At 40.0% G+C, this 17,572-nt stretch overlaps 4 pseudogenes across 4 annotated transcripts; all 4 read right to left on the minus strand.

The window, feature by feature from the left end:
• Nucleotides 1–455: 455 nt before the first annotated feature.
• On the minus strand, nucleotides 456–1,941 carry LOC307259215 (trypsin-1-like; annotated as a pseudogene). The gene is made up of 6 exons: nucleotides 1,811–1,941; nucleotides 1,381–1,531; nucleotides 1,040–1,290; nucleotides 808–944; nucleotides 597–698; nucleotides 456–503 (listed from the first exon to the last, which is right to left on the minus strand). The product of its transcript is annotated as a trypsin-1-like (transcript).
• Nucleotides 1,942–6,340: 4,399 nt separating this feature from the next.
• LOC307259528 (trypsin-1-like) lies at nucleotides 6,341–7,831 on the minus strand (annotated as a pseudogene). Its single transcript has 6 exons — nucleotides 7,701–7,831; nucleotides 7,266–7,416; nucleotides 6,925–7,175; nucleotides 6,693–6,829; nucleotides 6,482–6,583; nucleotides 6,341–6,388 (listed from the first exon to the last, which is right to left on the minus strand). The product of its transcript is annotated as a trypsin-1-like (transcript).
• Nucleotides 7,832–10,665: 2,834 nt separating this feature from the next.
• LOC307259045 (trypsin-1-like) lies at nucleotides 10,666–12,151 on the minus strand (annotated as a pseudogene). The gene is made up of 6 exons: nucleotides 12,021–12,151; nucleotides 11,591–11,741; nucleotides 11,250–11,500; nucleotides 11,018–11,154; nucleotides 10,807–10,908; nucleotides 10,666–10,713 (listed from the first exon to the last, which is right to left on the minus strand). The product of its transcript is annotated as a trypsin-1-like (transcript).
• A 2,822-nt stretch (nucleotides 12,152–14,973) lies between these two features.
• LOC307259135 (trypsin-1-like) lies at nucleotides 14,974–16,434 on the minus strand (annotated as a pseudogene). Its single transcript has 6 exons — nucleotides 16,304–16,434; nucleotides 15,898–16,048; nucleotides 15,557–15,807; nucleotides 15,325–15,461; nucleotides 15,114–15,215; nucleotides 14,974–15,021 (listed from the first exon to the last, which is right to left on the minus strand). The product of its transcript is annotated as a trypsin-1-like (transcript).
• Nucleotides 16,435–17,572: the final 1,138 nt, after the last annotated feature.

Here is a 17,572-nt window from a genome sequence, read left to right on the forward strand (position 1 = left end):
TGTGACAAGCATTCAATATGATCGTCCCTGTTATATTTACTTGTTTATCAAGTAGTATACTGTATGTATATACAGTATATCACTGTCTACAGAAAAAAGTAATACTTCCTGAACTTAAGTTGAATGTAAAGTCAATATGGTTGAGAACCTGATAATTATCAAAAATGCTTAATACACAATGGAAGGAAACGTGTATTCCATATGTACTATCTAAAACTTTGGCATCTAATATTAAGTAGGTTTATTAATCATGTTATTTCAAACCAGATAAAACAAAGTCCAACCACATTTCCGATATTGACTGTAGAATCTCTTCTCTTGATAGGTTTCACAAAAATAGAGCCAGTATTTATGAGATTTTAAATTTTTTATTCAGCATATTTTCCTGTACAAAAGATGGGACATGAACAGCAAATGATGTGCAGCTGCTTCACTGGAATTGTTGCGCTGACCATTTAGTAGCTGGCCATGGTGCTCTCCAGCCAGTCATTGAAGAGGCAGACCTAAAAATAAGAAAGAGGAGTGTAAGAATAGTAAATCAGTAAAACATTGTACTAATCACTGACTGATTTAATATCCTTTTTTGTTAGCGTTACCTTGGCGTAGACACCGGGGTGGTCCCTCTCAGCACATCCGTAGCCCCAGGACACAACACCCTGCAGCTCACCGTTGCACACGACGGGGCCACCGGAGTCACCCTGAGAACAGAGAGTGCAGAGTGTACAATTACTTTGTTAAATAAAATACCATAGCATGTATTTCATACAGTTAATGCTGCATTTCTACCTGAACTTTATAATAACATACCTGGCAAGAGTCCTTGCCTCCCTGCAGGTATCCAGCGCAGAACATGGCGTCGGTGATCATGCCGGGGTAGGAGTTGTCACAGTCGCTGAAGGACAGGATGGGGATGTTCAGGCACTGCAGCTTGTTACTGTCAGCGGCTGGAGAACAAGAGGGAAACAGAAGAGGTTAAACTGGAGCTACACTGCAGTAGAATCCTACATGTTGAGAGCACAGTGCAGGAGATGTTACTCACAGGAGCTCATGGTTTCGCCCCAGCCAGAGACGGTGCACATGGTGCCAGCGGGGGCACAGCTGGTGGGCAGAGCCACGGGCTGCACTTTGCTGTTGAGCTTGGCGGACTTGCTCAGCTTGATCAGCATGATGTCGTTGTTGATGTTGTAGGAGCTGTACTGGGGGTGGCGGATGACGCGGGCGGAGCTGATGAACTGCTCGGATCCCTCATTGACCCTCAGGTTGTGCTCTCCAAGACGCACCTCAACACGGCTGAAAACAATTGGAAAAGCAAGGAATTAGTGGCAAAAACATACAGAACTATTTTTAAGGGAATCAGGAAAACATGAGCAATGTGCTTACGACTTGTAGCAGTGAGCAGCAGACACAACCCAGTCCTCGTTGACCAGGGAGCCACCACAGAAGTGGTAGCCGGAGTTCAGAGACACCTGATGGGGCATGGAGTGGGCCTTGCACTCATACCCTCCAACGATCTTGTCGTCCTCCGTGGCAACTGAAATCATACATAACAGCAATGAGTTAGTCATTTGCTTAAAGTACTCTTTACCACCAACAGGTTTCTTAGAATGTAGAGGTTCCCTAAGTGCACAGTGCAAGCCCAAAGTCTGCATCCCTCATACTAAAAGTGTTGGCGATCAGTCAGCCATTTTCAAATTCTAAATCCTCAATTTATGGGAATGATGTTGTTTTTATGAACAAAGTCCAGGGATGAAGGACAACAGACTGTTGTCAGAAATGAAGGCAATCTGCAGGGAAAGAGGTTCACACTCACAAGCAGCTCCGATGAGCAGAACAAAGACGAGAGACCTCATGGTTGCTGTATGATCCTGTGATGACTTCACCTGGAGCCTGAGGTTTATATCTACAGTCAGGAGAGCTGCCCTGCTCTCCGCCCATCCTCATTGGTCACTGAGGAGCCAATCTCTGTAGCCTGATGTTTGGCTAAGGTTGAAAAAAGAAAGTGCATATGTAAGGATGTGTGTCTTGTCAGCAAATTTGGAAGGGAACATATGGATATGGATCATATTCGCTCCTTTAATATAGATTTGTTCATGTGTTATAAAAATACTTATTTAACATAATATCCAAATAATGTTTAAGGTTAAACCTGGTCACATTGTTTATTAGGGGGCCAAGCCCGAGAAGGGCCTGGGACCGCGTTTTGCAGAGCAACGCGGTTCCATAGCCCTGCTGGGCAGGGAACCCTATTGTTTTTGCTGGGATTATTATTCCGCTTATTCTTCCACTCGTAGAACTGGTGCTGCAGCCCAAACCGTAAAGGGTTGGGACATGCCACTTGCAGGGCTTATCCAGGACCGTGCCTGGTACGCAGACAAAAAAATTCAGACATGCCAGCCACTAGGTGGCGCTACAACAAAGGAAAAGGCGTTTTGGGCTATAACTTCCGCACCGAAAGTCCGACAGTCAAAAAATTTATATCCACAGATGCCCACAAGTCAGCTGCATCTTCTGATTTAGGCCACGCCCATTTGCGTATATATAAATTTTTCGCTACATCGCAAAAACTGTGTCAGTCACCAAAACATACTCCTCCTACAGTTTTCGCCCGATTTGGACAAAGCCAAAAGCATTATGCTCTACTGACTCCCACGAGCAAAAGTTGGTCAAATAATTGTTCTACGACCATCGGAAGACTAAACGGTAGCGCTTTAAAAATTTGCAAAAATCTGTAAAAAAAAAAAAAAATTAGGGATTTTCTTGAAACTCAAGGGAGACTATCATGGGGCATACCTGAGTCTATAACAAAAATATGGCCAAGAAATACCTATGTATGCCGGACTTATTAAAAAAAAGAGTTTTTCAATTTGTTTGCCTGTTTTCGCCATTTTCTAAGTCTTTAGGTGGGAAAATTCTAAAAAGTGTCTTTACAATGGAGAGGTTGACAATTTGATTTTGCTATAACTCCCCAACCGAACATCGCACATTCAAAAACTTGACATCCACTTGTTTGGTACATTGAGCTGCATCTTTCTATTTAACGTAGTTTTGCGAATGTCATCCATAGGGGGCGCCAAAACCACAAAAAGCAAAGAAAACGCGTTTGGGGCTATAACTTCCACACCGAACATCCCACAGTCAAACACTTTATATCCACAGATGCCTACAAGTCAGCTGCATCTTTTGCGATAGGCCACGCCCATTTGCGTACAGGATTTTTTTTCGCCACATTGCAAAAACTGTTTCAGTCACCAAAACACACTCCTCCTACAGTTTTTGCCCGATTTGGACGAAACCAAAAGCATTATGCTCTACCGACTCCCACGAGCAAAAGTTGTATAAAGAATTTTTCTACGAATGTCAGGAGACCAAACGGTAGCGTTTTAAATATTTGCACATTAGCTACCTTGTGCCAAACTGCTCCTAAATCCAAAACGATTCATCCTATTAACACCAAACTTCACACATGTGTTTGTCCTATGGTTCTCAGGTTGGTTCTACTTTTTCCTTAAATTGCTCCAAAAGGGGGCGCCAAAAACACACTTCAGCATCTTTCTCTGTGATTTTTTTGTCTTTTGGTCTATAACTCCCAAACCAAACATCCCACATTCAAAAACTTTACATCCCCGGATTCCGTGAAGCGAGGGGCCGGCGCCGCGGAAGACGACGCCCGATCCCGAGTCGCATGGGAGGCTTGGCCTCCGTTCACAACTGCTTGCAGTTCTAGTTAATATTATCATGCTAAATCTATTAGATGTTCCCTAACTAAATGACTTAATCATTGCGTTTCATAATGGACATGTCGTCTCATAATTATTTAATCCATATAAGGAGTGGCTTTAATCTTGAATATCATGGGGAGAGAGAAGTGTAATATTTTAATAAAATCTAATAAGACAACTCCCGGTAACAACCTAAGAATAAGTACAGTGATAGTCGAAGTCTTTACACTTTGAATAAATGAATTACCCTTTATAAGGAAATATTGTAGCCTTTTAATTCAATTAATTTATCCATCAGTTGTAGTTACTCAGAAGAATTATGGCTTACATGGTGAAATACGATCTAAAAAGATTATTTATTTATATTACACAGTGTGTGGAGTTTGACTTAGCACCACTTTGTCCACCTTAACTCTAAAAATACATAAATACTTGATCAGTTTGCAAGGGACCATTTTTCCCAAAGAGAACTCCTACTACATCTTTACTTTAAGATTCAAACAAGGATGTATCGTAATTTTTGGAATCCACCAACCATTTTTTAAAGTTTGCTCATGTTTCTCTGGTTTGATTTTACATGTATACAAGTCATGTCTATATTTAGATGCATATGTACACAGTATCTCAAAGCTGTGTGTTTCTCAGCACCTGTTACCTAAAAACTAACCTCAGATTTGAGGGCTGACAACACCTTAACAAATAAATAAACAATCTTTGTTTTAAATTGTACAGGGAAATTTTCAATTAATACGTAATGCAGTTTTGGAGGAAGTACAAAGATCCTTTACTTAAAGGTGCTCAGAGGAACTTTTACATATTTCTGAAACAGTTTATTTTTTTCCTCTGATGATTATAAATGACATGTAACAGCAAAAGAGACCATCAGTGCAAAGAATGCTATTTTTATTTAGTTTTTCCTAATGCCTTTGTCTGTATGCTCTCCCAGGAGTTAAAGCTGGCTAAATAACACTACCGCTTTGTCCAAAGGGGGTGCAAAAACTAACACAAACTGAAAGTTCCTCGGTGCACCTTTAAGTAAGAGTAGCGATATCACAAAATAAATGTACTCGGTTACAAGTCCTGCATTTCATTTTTCATTTCATTTTAATCACGGCTCTCGGCCACAGCACATGGCATGGAGCACAACAATCAAGTCAAATCACAACAAAACAAAACAATGGTGCACGGCAGGGGCAAAAACACGACTTAAATAATGGTAGGACATATTTTAAGAAGGCACCTGTATTACCAATAACTTTTGGCTTGTCTGAACTCAAAAGCAAAATCATTTTAAACATAGCTAGATGGGAAATTCACAAAATATTTTGGCAAGTACTTTTTTCGATAATACATAACATTAATATTCTTACACAGGAACAGGATATGAAATTCATCACCAAAACAATTATCATTACACAGGTTACAAATTCTCTGGCTTCTTTCAAGCCCTTTATATCTTCCAGTGACTTTCGGCATTCTGTTGTTGTTGGTTCTAAAGTTACAGATAGGCTACCTGGACTTTTGGTTTTCATACATGAGATACTTTTCTAATCTAAACTCTTTTTTAAATAATACATAGGTGTCACAAGAGGTCATGTCTGTGAGCTCGCTCTGTCACCTCCGGATAAATTGATCGTTCAGCCTCCGTTCAACAGTTAATTTCAACAAGTTAATGTTGATGCATTTTTGTGTGATCCAGATGTAGGACAACCCACTCAAATACAATGAGTGTGGAAAAAAAGTCCTTTGTTTATAAACAGCCCAGGCTCGGTAAACAGATATACTATAAACATAGGTGGGGAGTCAGACCCAGACTGTCAACACTTCTCCAACCAATCAGCTACAGTCAGCTACTGTGACTTTAGTAGCAACTATGCTATCTATTGGACAGGTATTAGTGACGACTGCTGTTGCCAAGGCAAGGCGGGTCTGGGGAGGAGCCTCTGAAGGAGCAGGAAGGGAAGGATGTATTTGTTTTGGTGGTCAGGTCAAAATAAACAAGCGTTCTCTGGAATGGCTTATTTCACCTTTAAACTTCATCAGAATTCCATGCAACAATTTTGAGTTAAAGCAAGTCTGACTGTGACAGAGACAGCAGTCACAATGGTGTCAAGGAAAGAAATAATGCATTGATATTTGTTGAATAATACGAGAGTAGGCAGTGGATGTGACAAGCATTCAATATGATCGTCCCTGTTATATTTACTTGTTTATCAAGTAGTATACTGTATGTATATACAGTATATCACTGTCTACAGAAAAAAGTAATACTTCCTGAACTTAAGTTGAATGTAAAGTCAATATTGTTGAGAACCTGATAATTATCAAAAATGCTTAATACACAATGGAAGGAAACGTGTATTCCATACGTACTATCTAAAACTTTGGCATCTAATATTAAGTAGGTTTATTAATCATGTTATTTCAAACCAGATAAAACAAAGTCCAACCACATTTCCGATATTGACTGTAGAATCTCTTCTCTTGATAGGTTTCACAAAAATAGAGCCAGTATTTATGAGATTTTAAATTTTTTATTCAGCATATTTTCCTGTACAAAAGATGGGACATGAACAGCAAATGATGTGCAGCTGCTTCACTGGAATTGTTGCGCTGACCATTTAGTAGCTGGCCATGGTGCTCTCCAGCCAGTCATTGAAGAGGCAGACCTAAAAATAAGAAAGAGGAGTGTAAGAATGGTAAATCAGTAAACCATTGCACTAATCACTGACTGATTTAATATCCTTTTTTGTTAGCGTTACCTTGGCGTAGACACCGGGGTGGTCCCTCTCAGCACATCCGTAGCCCCAGGACACAACACCCTGCAGCTCACCGTTGCACACGACGGGGCCACCGGAGTCACCCTGAGAACAGAGAGTGCAGAGTGTACAATTACTTTGTTAAATAAAATACCATAGCAGGGATTTCATACAGTTAATGCTGCATTTCTACCTGAACTTTATAATAACATACCTGGCAAGAGTCCTTGCCTCCCTGCAGGTATCCAGCGCAGAACATGGCGTCGGTGATCATGCCGGGGTAGGAGTTGTCACAGTCGCTGAAGGACAGGATGGGAATGTTCAGGCACTGCAGCTTGTTACTGTCAGCGGCTGGAGAACAAGAGGGAAACAGAAGAGGTTAAACTGGAGCTACACTGCAGTAGGATCCTACATGTTGAGAGCACAGTGCAGGAGATGTTACTCACAGGAGCTCATGGTTTCACCCCAGCCAGAGACGGTGCACATGGTGCCAGCGGGGGCACAGCTGGTGGGCAGAGCCACGGGCTGCACTTTGCTGTTGAGCTTGGCGGACTTGCTCAGCTTGATCAGCATGATGTCGTTGTTGATGTTGTAGGAGCTGTACTGGGGGTGGCGGATGACGCGGGCGGAGCTGATGAACTGCTCGGATCCCTCATTGACCCTCAGGTTGTGCTCTCCAAGACGCACCTCAACACGGCTGAAAACAATTGGAAAAGCAATGGATTAGTGGCGAAAATAGACAAAAATATTTTTAAGGGAATCAGGAAAACATGAGCAATGTGCTTACGACTTGTAGCAGTGAGCAGCAGACACAACCCAGTCCTCGTTGACCAGGGAGCCACCACAGAAGTGGTAGCCGGAGTTCAGAGACACCTGATGGGGCATGGAGTGGGCCTTGCACTCATACCCTCCAACGATCTTGTCATCCTCCGTGGCAACTGAAATCACACATATCAGCAATGAGTTAGTAATTTGCTTGAGGTACTCTTTACCACCCACAGGTTTCTTAGAATGCAGAGGTTCCCTAGGCTAAGTGCACAGTGCAACTCAAAAATCTGCATTTCTCATACTCAAAGGGTTAGAGATCAATCAGCCACTTTCAAATCATAAACCCTCAAACTATGGGAATGATGTTGTTTTTATGAACAAAGTCCAGGGATGAAGGACAACAGACTGTTGTCAGAAAGGAAGGCAATCTGCCAGGAAAGAGGTTCACACTCACAAGCAGCTCCGATGAGCAGAACAAAGACGAGAGACCTCATGGTTGCTGTATGATCCTGTGATGACTTCACCTGGAGCCTGAGGTTTATATCTACAGTCAGGAGAGCTGCCCTGCTCTCCGCCCGTCCTCATTGGTCACTGAAGAGCCAATCTCTGTGGCCTGATGTTTGGCTAAGGTTGAAAAAAGAAAGTACATATGTAAGGATGTGTGTCTTGTCAGCAAATTTGGAAGGGAACATATGGATATGGATCATATTCGCTCCTTTAATATAGATTTATTCATGTGTTATAAAAATACTTATTCAACATAATATCCAAATAATGTTTAAGGTTAAACCTGGTCACATTGTTTATTAATATTATCATACTAAATCAATTAGATGTTCCCTAACTAAATGACTTAATCATTGCGTTTCATAATGGACACGTCGTCTCATAATTATTTAATCCATATAAGGAGTGGCTTTAATCTTGAATATCATGGGGAGAGAGAAGTGTAATATTTTAATAAAATCTAATAAGACAACTCCCGGTAACAACCTAAGAATAAGTACAGTGATAGTCGAAGTCTTTACACTTTGAATAAATGAACTACCCTTTATAAGGAAATATTGTAGCCTTTTAATTCAATTAATTTATCCATCAGTTGTAGTTACTCAGAAGAATTATGGCTTACATGGTGAAATAAGATCTAAAAAGATTATTTATTTATATTACACAGTGTGTGGAGTTTGACTTAGCACCACTTTGTCCACCTTAACTATAAAAATACATAAATACTTGATCAGTTTGCAAGGGACCATTTTTCCCAAAGAGAACTCCTACTACATCTTTACTTTAAGATTCAAAAAAGGATGTATCGTAATTTTTTGAATCCACCACCCATTTTTTAAAGTTTGCTCATGTTTCTCTGATTCGATTTCACATGTATACAAGTCACGTCTATATTTAGATGCATATGTACACAGTATCTCAAAGCTGTGTGTTTCTCAGCACCTGTTACCTAAACACTAACCTCAGATTTGAGGGCTGACAACACCTTAACAAATAAATAAACAATCATTGTTATAAATTGTACACGGAAATTTTTAATTAATACGTAATGCAGTGTTGGAGGAAGTACAAAGATCCTTTACTTAAAGGTGCTCAGAGGAACTTTTACATATTTTTGAAACAGTTAATTGTTTTCCTCTGATGATTATCAATGACATGTAACAGCAATAGAGACCATCAGTGCAAAGAATGCTATTTCTATTTAGTTTTTCCTAATGCCTTTGTCTGTATGCTCTCCCAGAAGTTAAAGCTGGCTAAATAACACTACCGCTTTGTCCAAAGGGGGTGCAAGAACTAACACAAACTGAAAGCTCCTCGGTGCACCTTTAAGTAAGAGTAGCGATATCACAAAATAAATATACTCGGTTAAAAATCCTGCATTTCATTTTTCATTTCATTTTAATCACGGCTCTCGGCCAAAGCACATGGCATGGAGCACAACAATCAAGTCAAATCATAACAAAACAAAACAATGGTGCACGGCAAGGGCAAAAACAAAAACACAACTTAAATAATGGTAGGACATATTTTACGAAGGCACCTGTATTACCAATAACTTTTGGCTTGTCTGAACTCAAAAGCAAAATCATTTTTATAGCTAGATGGGAAATTCACAAAATATTTTGGCAAGTACTTTTTTCGATAATACATAACATCAATATTCTTACACACAAACAGGATATGAAATTCATCACCAAAACAATTATCATTACACAGGTTACAAATTCTCTGGCTTCTTTCAAGCCCTTTATATCTTCCAGTGACTTTCGGCATTCTGTTGTTGTTGGTTCTAAAGTTACAGATAGCCTACCTGGACTTTTGGTTTTCATACATGAGATACTTTTCTAATCTAAACTCTTTTTTAAATAATACATAGGTGTCACAAGAGGTCATGTCTGTGAGCTCGCTCTGTCACCTCTGGATAAATTGATCGTTCAGCCTCCGTTCAACAGTTAATTTCAACCAGTTAATGTTGATGCATTTTTGTGTGATCCAGATGTAGGACAAGCCACTCAAATACAATGAGTGTGGAAAAAAAGTCCTTTGTTTATAAACAGCCCAGGCTCGGTAAACAGATATATAAACATAGACGGGGAGTCAGACCCAGACTGTCAACACTTCTCCAACCAATCAGCTACAGTCAGCTACTGTGACTTTAGTAGCAACTATGCTATCTATTGGACAGGTATTAGTGACGACTGCTGTTGCCAAGGCAAGGTGGGTCTGGGGAGGAGCCTCTGAAGGAGCAGGAAGGGAAGGGTGTATTTGTTTTGGTGGTCAGGTCAAAATAAACAAGCTTTCTCTGGAATGGCTTATTTCACCTTTAAACTTCATCAGAATTCAATGCAACAATTTTGAGTTAAAGCAAGTCTGACTGTGACAGAGACAACAGTCACAATGGTGTCAAGGAAAGAAATAATGCATTGATATTTGTTGAATAATACGAGAGTAGGCAGTGGATGTGACAAGCATTCAATATGATCGTCCCTGTTATATTTACTTGTTTATCAAGTAGTATACTGTATGTATATACAGTATATCACTGTCTACAGAAAAAAGTAATACTTCCTGAACTTAAGTTGAATGTAAAGTCAATATTGTTGAGAACCTGATAATTATCAAAAATGCTTAATATACAATGTAAGGAAATGTGTATTCCATACGTATCTAGAACTTTGGCATCTAATATTAAGTAGGTTTATTAATCATGTTATTTCAAACCAGATAAAACAAAGTCCAACCACATTTCCGATATTGACTGTAGAATCTCTTCTCTTGATAGGTTTCACAAAAATAGAGCCAGTATTTATGAGATTTTAAATTTTTTATTCAGCATATTTTCCTGTACAAAAGATGGGACATGAACAGCAAATGATGTGCAGCTGCTTCACTGGAATTGTTGCGCTGACCATTTAGTAGCTGGCCATGGTGCTCTCCAGCCAGTCATTGAAGAGGCAGACCTAAAAATAAGAAAGAGGAGTGTAAGAATGGTAAATCAGCAAAACATTGCACTAATCACTGACTGATTTAATATCCTTTTTTGTTAGCGTTACCTTGGCGTAGACACCGGGGTGGTCCCTCTCAGCACATCCGTAGCCCCAGGACACAACACCCTGCAGCTCACCGTTGCACACGACGGGGCCACCGGAGTCACCCTGAGAACAGAGAGTGCAGAGTGTACAATTACTTTGTTAAATAAAATACCATAGCAGGGATTTCATACAGTTAATGCTGCATTTCTACCTGAACTTTATAATAACATACCTGGCAAGAGTCCTTGCCTCCCTGCAGGTATCCAGCGCAGAACATGGCGTCGGTGATCATGCCGGGGTAGGAGTTGTCACAGTCGCTGAAGGACAGGATGGGGATGTTCAGGCACTGCAGCTTGTTACTGTCAGCGGCTGGAGAACAAGAGGGAAAGAGAAGAGGTTAAACTGGAGCTACACTGCAGAAGAATCCTACATGTTGAGAGCACAGTGCAGGAGATGTTACTCACAGGAGCTCATGGTTTCGCCCCAGCCAGAGACGGTGCACATGGTGCCAGCGGGGGCACAGCTGGTGGGCAGAGCCACGGGCTGCACTTTGCTGTTGAGCTTGGCGGACTTGCTCAGCTTGATCAGCATGATGTCGTTGTTGATGTTGTAGGAGCTGTACTGGGGGTGGCGGATGACGCGGGCGGAGCTGATGAACTGCTCGGATCCCTCATTGACCCTCAGATTGTGCTCTCCAAGACGCACCTCAACACGGCTGAAAACAATTGGAAAAGCAAGGGATTAGTGGCAAAAACATACAGAACTATTTTTAAGGGAATCAGGAAAACATGAGCAATGTGCTTACGACTTGTAGCAGTGAGCAGCAGACACAACCCAGTCCTCGTTGACCAGGGAGCCACCACAGAAGTGGTAGCCAGAGTTCAGAGACACCTGATGGGGCATGGAGTGGGCCTTGCACTCATACCCTCCGACGATCTTGTCGTCCTCTGTGGCAACTGAAATCATACATAACAGCAATGAGTTAGTCATTTGCTTAAAGTACTCTTTACCACCAACAGGTTTCTTAGAAAGTAGAGGTTCCCTAAGTGCACAGTGCAAGCCCAAAGTCTGCATCCCTCATACTAAACGTGTTGGCGATCAATCAGCCATTTTCAAATTCTAAATCCTCAATTTATGGGAATGATGTTGTTTTTATGAACAAAGTCCAGGGATGAAGGACAACAGACTGTTGTCAGAAAGGAAGGCAATCTGCAGGGAAAGGAGTTCACACTCACAAGCAGCTCCGATGAGCAGAACAAAGACGAGAGACCTCATGGTTGCTGTATGATCCTGTGATGACTTCACCTGGAGCCTGAGGTTTATATCTACAGTCAGGAGAGCTGCCCTGCTCTCCGCCCGTCCTCATTGGTCACTGAAGAGCCAATCTCTGTAGCCTGATGTTTGGCTAAGGTTGAAAAAAGAAAGTGGATATGTAAGGATGTGTGTCTTGTCAGCAAATTTGGAAGGGAACATATGGATATGGATCATATTCGCTCCTTTAATATAGATTTATTCATGTGTTATAAAAATACTTATTTAACATAATATCCAAATAATGTTTAAGGTTAAACCTGGTCACATTGTTTATTAATATTATCATGCTAAATCTATTAGATGTTCCCTAACTAAATGACTTAATCATTGCGTTTCATAATGGACATGTCGTCTCATAATTATTTAATCCATATAAAGAGTGGCTTTAATCTTGAATCTCATGGTGAGAGAGAAGTGTAATATTTTAATAAAATCTAATAACACAACTCCCGGTAACAACCTAAGAATAAGTACAGTGATAGTCGAAGTCTTTACACTTTGAATAAATGAATTACCCTTTATAAGGAAATATTGTAGCCTTTTAATCCAATTCATTTATCCATCTGTTGTAGTTACTCAGAAGAATTATGGCTTACATGGTGAAATAAGATCTAAAAAGATTATGTATTTATATTACACAGTGTGTGGAGTTTGACTTAGCACCACTTTGTCCACCTTAACTCTAAAAATACATAAATACTTGATCAGTTTGCAAGGGACCATTTTTCCCAAAGAGAACTCCTACTACATCTTTACTTTAAGATTCAAACAAGGATGTATTGTAATTATTTTTTTTAATTAGCATTGCTTCTTTCACATTAAGATTTGAATCCACCACCCATTTTTTAATGTTTGCTCATGTTTCTCTGGTTCGATTTCACATGTATACAAGTCACGTCTATATTTAGATCCACATGTACACAGTATCTCAAAGCTGTGTGTTTCTCAGCACCTGTTACTTAAAAACTAACCTCAGATTTGAGGGCTGACAACACCTTAAAAAATAAACAAACAATCATTGTTATAAATTGTACAGGGAAATTTTCAATTAATACGTAATGCAGTGTTGGAGGAAGTACAAAGATCCTTTACTTAAAGGTGCTCAGAGGAACTTTTACATATTTCTGAAACAGTTAAATTTTTTCCTCTGATGATTATAAATGACATGTAACAGCAAAAGAGACCATCAGTGCAAAGAATGCTATTTTTATTTAGTTTTTCCTAATGCCTTTGTCTGTATGCTCTCCCAGAAGTTAAAGCTGGCTAAATAACACTACTGCTTTGTCCAAAGGGGGTGCAAAAACTAACACAAACTGAAAGTTCCTCGGTGCACCTTTAAGTAAGAGTAGCGATATCACAAAATAAAAATACTTGGTTAAAAGTCCTGCATTTAATTTTTCATTTCATTTTAATCACGGCTCTCGGCCACAGCACATGGCATGGAGCACAACAATCAAGTCAAATCATAACAAAACAAAACAATGGTGCACGGCAGGAGCAAAAACACGACTTAAATAATGGTAGGACATATTTTAAGAAGGCACCTGTATTACCAATAACTTTTGGCTTGTCTGAACTCAAAAGCAAAATCATTTTAAACATAGCTAGATGGGAAATTCACAAAATATTTTGGCAAGTACTTTTTTCGATAATACATAACATTAATATTCTTACACACAAACAGGATATGAAATTCATCACCAAAACAATTATCATTACACAGGTTACAAATTCTCTGGCTTCTTTCAAGCCCTTTATATCTTCCAGTGACTTTCGGCATTCTGTTGTTGTTGGTTCTAAAGTTACAGATAGCCTACCTGGACATTTGGTTTTCATACATGAGATACTTTTCTAATCTAAACTCTTTTTTAAATAATACATAGGTGTCACAAGAGGTCATGTCTGTGAGCTCGCTCTGTCACCTCTGGATAAATTGATCGTTCAGCCTCCATTCAACAGTTAATTTCAACCAGTTAATGTTGATGCATTTTTGTGTGATCCAGATGTAGGACAAGCCACTCAAATACAATGAGTGTGGAAAAAAAGTCCTTTGTTTATAAACAGCCCAGGCTCGGTAAACAGATATATACTATAAACATAGGCAGGGAGTCAGACCCAGACTGTCAACACTTCTCCAACCAATCAGCTACAGTCAGCTACTGTGACTTTAGTAGCAACTATGCTATCTATTGGACAGGTAATAGTGACGACTGCTGTTGCCAAGGCAAGGCGGGTCTGGGGCGGAGCCTCTGAAGGAGCAGGAAGGGAAGGGTGTATTTGTATTGGTGGTCAGGTCAAAATAAACAAGCTTTCTCTTCATCAGAATTCCATGCAACAATTTTGAGTTAAAGCAAATCGGACTGTGACAGAGACAGCAGTCACAATGGTGTCAAGGAAAGAAATAATGCATTGATATTTGTGGAATAATACGAGAGTAGGCAGTGGATGTGACGAGCATTCAATATGATCGTCCCTGTTATATTTACTTCTTTGTACGTATATACAGTATATCACTGTCAACAGAAAAGAGTAATACTTCCTGAACTTAAGTTGAATGTAAAGTCAAAATTGTTGAGAACCTGATAATTATCACAAATACAATGTAAGGAAATGTTTATTTCATACGTATATAGAACTTTGGCATCTAATATTAAGTAGGTTTATTAATCATGTTATTTCAAACCAGATAAAACAAAGTCCAACCACATTTCCGATATTGACTGTAGAATCTCTTCTCTTGATAGGTTTCACAAAAATAGAGCCAGTATTTATGAGATTTTAAATTTTTTATTCAGCATATTTTCCTGTACAAAAGATGGGACATAAACAGCAAATGATGTGCAGCTGCTTCACTGGAATTGTTGCGCTGACCATTTAGTAGCTGGCCATGGTGCTCTCCAGCCAGTCATTGAAGAGGCAGACCTAAAAATAAGAAAGAGGAGTGTAAGAATGGTAAATCAGCAAATCATTGCACTAATCACTGACTGATTTAATATAATTTTTGTTAGCGTTACCTTGGCGTAGACACCGGGGTGGTCCCTCTCAGCACATCCGTAGCCCCAGGACACAACACCCTGCAGCTCACCGTTGCACACGACGGGGCCACCGGAGTCACCCTGAGAACAGAGAGTGCAGAGTGTACAATTACTTTGTTAAATAAAATACCATAGCAGGGATTTCATACAGTTAATGCTGCATTTCTACCTGAACTTTATAATAACATACCTGGCAAGAGTCCTTGCCTCCCTGCAGGTATCCAGCGCAGAACATGGCGTCGGTGATCATGCCGGGGTAGGAGTTGTCACAGTCGCTGAAGGACAGGATGGGGATGTTCAGGCACTGCAGCTTGTTACTGTCAGCGGCTGGAGAACAAGAGGGAAAGAGAAGAGGTTAAACTGGAGCTACACTGCAGAAGAATCCTACATGTTGAGAGCACAGTGCAGGAGATGTTACTCACAGGAGCTCATGGTTTCACCCCAGCCAGAGACGGTGCACATGGTGCCAGCGGGGGCACAGCTGGTGGGCAGAGCCACGGGCTGCACTTTGCTGTTGAGCTTGGCGGACTTGCTCAGCTTGATCAGCATGATGTCGTTGTTGATGTTGTAGGAGCTGTACTGGGGGTGGCGGATGACGCGGGCGGAGCTGATGAACTGCTCGGATCCCTCATTGACCCTCAGGTTGTGCTCTCCAAGACGCACCTCAACACGGCTGAAAACAATTGGAAAAGCAATGGATTAGTGGCAAAAACATACAGAAATATTTTTAAGGGAATCAGGAAAACATGAGCAATATGCTTACGACTTGTAGCAGTGAGCAGCAGACACAACCCAGTCCTCGTTGACCAGGGAGCCACCACAGAAGTGGTAGCCAGAGTTCAGAGACACCTGATGGGGCATGGAGTGGGCCTTGCACTCATACCCTCCGACGATCTTGTCGTCCTCCGTGGCAACTGAAATCATACATAACAGCAATGAGTTAGTAATTTGCTTAAAGTACTCTTTACCACCAACAGGTTTCTGAGAATGTAGAGGTTCCCTAAGTGCACAGTGCAACCCAAAAGTGTGCATTCCTCATACTTAAAGAGCTAGAGATCAATCATCCGTTTTTCAATTTGTTGTTATGTTGATTTTATGAGCAAAGTTCAGGGATGACGGTCTGTTAGCAGAAAGGAAGGCAATCTGCAGAGAAAGAATTTCAAACTCACAAGCAGCTCCGATGAGCAGAACAAAAACGAGAGACCTCATGGTTGCTGTATGATCCTGTGATGACTTCACCTGGAGCCTGATGTTTATATCTGCAGTCAGGAGAGCTGCCCTGCTCTCCGCCCTTCCTCATTGGTCACTGAGGAGCCAATATCTGTAGCCGGATGTTTGGCTTTTTTAAATCATAAAGGAAAGTATGGATATCGATCATATTGGCTCCTATGTATGCATGTGTTGCACTAAGAATATTCTACATAATATCCAAATAATATGTTGGGGTAACACTTTACAATAACAGTACTTTAATTAACTGTTAGTTAATGCTAAGGTAATGCTTGATAAGCATAAATTAAGCATTAACAAACAGCGTATCATTTTTTAGTTAATACTAAATAAGAATTAACTAAACATTAACTAACGGTTATGCTTAGTTAATGTTTAACGAAGCGTTTACTAACCATAAATAACCAAGCATTAACAGTTAGTTAATGTTTAATAAGCATTATCTATGCATTTACTAACCGTTGACAGCATTTACTAAGCATTAACAAACTGTTATTTATTGTACCCTTATGTAAAGCGTTACCGATGTTCCCTCACTAAATGACTTAATCATTGCATTTCGTATATGGTCACTTCTCGTGATTATTTTATTCATATTAGGAGTGGCTTTATTCTTGAATATCATGATGACAGAGAAGTGTAATATTTCTATATTCTAATAAGACAACTCCTGTTTAACGCGTAAGAATAAGTAGTGATAGTCACTGTCTCTACCCTTCAAATAATTTCAGAGATAATTATTGTTGCCTTTTAATCAAATGAATTTATCCATCAGCTGTAGTTACTGATGAATTATGGGTAAGATGCTAAATAAGATCTAAAATATAATTTATTTCAATTAGTGTATGGAGTTTGACTTTATCCACCTTTACTCTTGAAATACATAAATACTTGATCAGTTCAAAAGGGAGCATTTTTCCCAATGACTACTACATCTTTACTTTAAGATTCAAACTTTGTTTAGCATTGCTTCTTTTACATTAAGCTGTGATGTAAAATAAGCGATGCTAAAAAAATCTTAGTAAAGTTGGAATCCACCACACATTTTCATAAGTTTGGTCATGTTTCTCTTGTTAGATTGCACAGGTATACAAGTCACCTCTATATTTAGATGCTTGTACACAGTATCTCACAGCTGTGTGTTTCTCATAACCTGTTACCTAAAAACTAAAACCAACCTTAGATATGAGGGCTGACCCCGCCTTGTG

The sequence above is a fragment of the Ammodytes marinus genome (genome assembly GCF_949987685.1).
Source record: "Ammodytes marinus genome assembly, chromosome: 13".
Taxonomy (NCBI): domain Eukaryota; kingdom Metazoa; phylum Chordata; class Actinopteri; order Uranoscopiformes; family Ammodytidae; genus Ammodytes; species Ammodytes marinus.